The sequence below is a fragment of the Otolemur garnettii genome, unplaced genomic scaffold (genome assembly GCF_000181295.1).
Source record: "Otolemur garnettii isolate 467f Iridium unplaced genomic scaffold, OtoGar3 scaffold00058, whole genome shotgun sequence".
Classification (NCBI taxonomy): domain Eukaryota; kingdom Metazoa; phylum Chordata; class Mammalia; order Primates; family Galagidae; genus Otolemur; species Otolemur garnettii.
This window is the reverse complement of record NW_003852453.1, coordinates 6,883,936-6,888,063: the sequence shown is the minus strand read 5'-3', so window position 1 is coordinate 6,888,063 and position 4,128 is coordinate 6,883,936.

Genomic DNA, 4,128 nt, shown 5'->3' with positions numbered 1-4,128 from the left:
TTAAGTGAAAAACTGGAAACTGGTTTTACTGAGATCTTGCTAAGTGCTAACCCCTGTACAAGCATGTTCTCGAATGTTACCCCACTTAATAATTTGCACAACTACCCCCACTTTGGAGGTATGATTGCACCCTTGTTTACAGATGAAGAAACTGAAGCATGAAAACTTTGGGTGACTTGTCTAAGGTCAGGCAGCCACTCAGGCTGTTAATGACCATTTGAATTGTAATGTAACTGCTGACATCCATCAGGTACACCGTGGGCCCAGCATTATTCTAAATGCTTCACCTGCGTTATCTCTGGATATCTGCAAAATGATCCTAGTGGACAGGCAGCATTATTGTCCCCATTCTGTAGGCCAAGAAACTGTGCAGTAAGTCACTTTCTCCCAGACACACGGCCAGTAAGTGGAGGAACCTTGATTTGCTCATTTCTCTATGATGCAAGCCCCACCTCTGAATCTTCTCGTTCCGAGTCCGTGTATGGAACTGGACTCCTACATGACCCTGGAGAAGCCATGTAGCCGTAAGCCGGCAGGGCTTCTGCTGGAAGCCTTGTTTATTTGTTGACTTGTTTTTCACACTCACACATCTGCTTAGGAAGTTGGGAAGCAGAGCCATTAAGCATCCAGCCCAAACATTCCAAGATAAATTAGCAGGCAGGTCTCCCCATGGGAGAGGGGCTCAGGCGGGGTGGGGGGGGGTGGGGGGGAGGATGATTCCCTTTGTTTTCCCTGTGCATAGAGCCAGGCCTCACTATCCCAGACCCCAGGGACCCCAGCGCTGATAATAAACTAGGAGCAAAAGGCTTGTGGCTACACGTTTCTGCAGAATTGGCTCTCACCTCAGGCCCACATTTTAATGGGAAATACAGCTCAACAGAGATAAACGTCAGGGGGTTGTGAAGAAACGGTGGATTAAGTCAACAAAACCAGTGAGTCATTCAAAGCAAGGAAGAAGGGAACAGGAGAAGGTGGGAAGGGAGAAAAAATGCCTGACCCACACCAGCCTGCTGTCCAGCACAGCCCACCAGCCATCGAGTCCCATAGACAGACAGACAGACAGACAGACAGCCCTACTACGCATCACTGTTCTTCTGCCTCCAGGGTTCCATCTCAGGCCCTCTGGATCTGTTACCATCTGATAAATCACTTCCCCAAAGGGAGATAAGACCTCCCCCATGAACATCCCCAGCCCTCAATTCTACCCATCAGATAGTAGAGTAGGTCACTAGGCACAAGCCCCTGTTCCCATCTCAGCAGGTTAAGTACCGTGTCTCCCCAAAAATAAGACCTATCCAAAAAATAAGCCCTGGTAGGACTTCTATGCATTTGTTAAATATAAGCCCTACCCCATAATAAGACCTAGTGATAGGCGTGGCTATGCAGCATATCATGCATTTCAGCATGGAGAGGACATCCCCTGAACATAAGCCCTAGTGTGTTCTCTTGAGAAAAGATAAATATAAGACAGTGTCGTTTTCAGGGAAACATGGTAGTTTTCCCCCAGGGGCTTTGGAGGGGAGGATTCAGGCTGAGAAGAGAAGGAAGCAGGGCCCCAGTGCAGCCACAGGACCCCTGGGCTCATGAAAAAGAGCAAAACTAATGAGCTCAGACACCAAGATTTGGGAGCCTACTATGTACCAGGCCCTTTCCACACATCACCCTACCCCTTCAATGAGCCTACAAGGGTCGGGTGTTAGCCTCATTTTACAGAGGGGGAAAGCAAGGCTTAAAGTAGGGGGAGCAGTCATTTCTGGGCCTGGCTGACTCTTACGTGACTCATCATCAAGCCCACAGCCCCCTCTATAGAGGGAGAAGAAACGAAAAAGGTGGGGGAAGAAAGTGCCTTGGCACAATGCTTTGCATACAGGAGGCACTCACTGAGGATTGACTGTTACCACTATGAGGATTAACATGACCATATACAGCAGGGAGGAGTCAGACTACTTGTGATCCTTTGCTATGGAGAGGGGCTATTCTGAGCCTACCCTTGCCTGGGGTCTCTCCAAGCCTGCACCCGGGACATGTCCAGGAGAAGCAATGTACTCTCGGTCAGCTGTCCCGAGAGGCCATAGCTAAAGTGGCGTAAGAGTGGAAAGCTTGGGGTTTGCACCCAGGTGGTGCTAATGCCTGAAGAGGCTGAGATTCAGGAACAAAAGGAAGTTAGTTCTGCAGGTGGGTCAGTTCAGCTTGAGAAGGGGAGACAGTTCTGGTGACTAGAGATGTTAATACTCTCTCTGGAAGGCTTCTGGTGTGAGGAATGGGCTCTGGGCTTCCAAGGGCTGGCAATTTAAGAAGAGAGTCATTGAAGACCTACATCTGTACACACCCATTCAAGCCCCCTTTGGTGGCAGGGGGTGCCATTCAGTGTAAGAGAGTCAGCCACAACTTGTGCTGTGGCCCAGCCCCACATGCGTGGTGGCAGCCTTAGAGGCCCCAGGGAGAAAGACTTTGCTCCAGTTCCCAGAGGCAGCACCTGGGAGATGAAAACCGGCTGAGCAATTCCTCCCGTGTAAGAAGGAAGCCCCTTTGGGGATATTATTGAGAAAGAATTCTGAGAACACAAAAGAAAGCAGACTTCTCAGAACAGAGCTGGCAGAATTGGTAATAGTCGGCACTTCCAAGTAATTATTTACACACAGCAAGGTCATTTATAACCATGAGATCACACCTGTCTGTTCACGGGGTGATTTTCAGTGATGAGACACTCAGGTCTGGACCCTGAATGTACTAACGCTGAAGCCCTAGGCTGGACATCTGGGCTTACTGAGCCTCAGCCACCTCAACTCTTCCCGTAAACTGCCCTCCCTTGGTCCCTCCCTCTTGGAGACATGTAATCTCCAGTCACTGAGCTGCCCAAACAAAAATTCTGGGGGTTATGAAAGATTCACTCTCCATGGTGGGTTGATGGTCAAACGGCCCAAATGTCTCACCTTCCCTGTACCCCTACCCTTGGCCTCATCGAGAGGTGGAGTCCAGTTCCCTGCTCCTTGAATCTGGGCTGTCCATAGGAATGGTTTTGGCCAGCAGCCTATGGCTACATGACACGGTCCATTCTTTGTGCATTTTGGCTCCTGCCCTTGCACCTCTGCATTTCCACAGGAATGTGCCCAGGCTAGCCTCCTGGAGGATGGGACAGGGGAGTAGTGCTGAGGCTTCCTCACTCCTCAGACTTGTGATTGAGCCCCTTAAGATAAGCTAAGCCACCTGCTGACCCACAGCTGAACATGGACCAGCAAGCCCAGAGCCACAGACCCACCTGGCCAACCCGTCACTCCTAATCACAAATGAGTGTTCCTTATTCCATGCCACTGGGGGTTTCCATGGCAATGTCACGACTAATGCACCCTACATACTCAATCAATCCCCAGATTTACCTAAAGTTATTAAAAGGCCAATGTTGGGACCTGACCTTCTGGTTTCAAACCCATCTCCACCTCTATCCAGCTGTGTGACTTTGGGCGAGTTATTTAACCTCTGATGCCTCAGTTTCCTCATCTAAAAATGGCAGTTGATGGTACAAGAACTTACCGGAAGAGTTGCTGTGATGATTCAATGAGGAAATAGTATAACCTGGTGCGTAGCTAATGCTGTGTAAGTACTTGCCGTTAGTAAGCTATCTGCTCAGTATATCACGCATCCATTTTTCTCTGTCCCCCACAGATTCGCCACTTCCGGGGTATTTTTGGGACGGTTTTCTACCCAGAGCATTATAATCATAATGGTTCTAAGAACTCTATAATGAAGCCAGATGGATCTTGCCACAGTGCAGACCCTGAGGGTGTCAGATTCTGATTGGACCCTTCAGTGGTGCCCTATTGTCCTCAAGAAAGTTTAAACTCCCCAAATGATTAGGAGGGGCTGCCTGCCCCAGCCTCTATTTCATCCTCCAGCCTCCTCTCTGCAGTGCCTACTTGTTCATCATCATCGATGATTCTGAGAGTGACCACAGCCCCCATACCCACACTTTCTCCCTGCCAGGCCAACACCAGGCGTATAGCTTGAGTTATACCTTTGCATCCTCATGGCCACTTTGCAAGATGGATATCATAACCCCCGTTTTACAGTTTAGGAAACCAAGGTGTGACTTTCCCAGGGTCACCCACCTAACAAGCAGCAGAGAAAGGA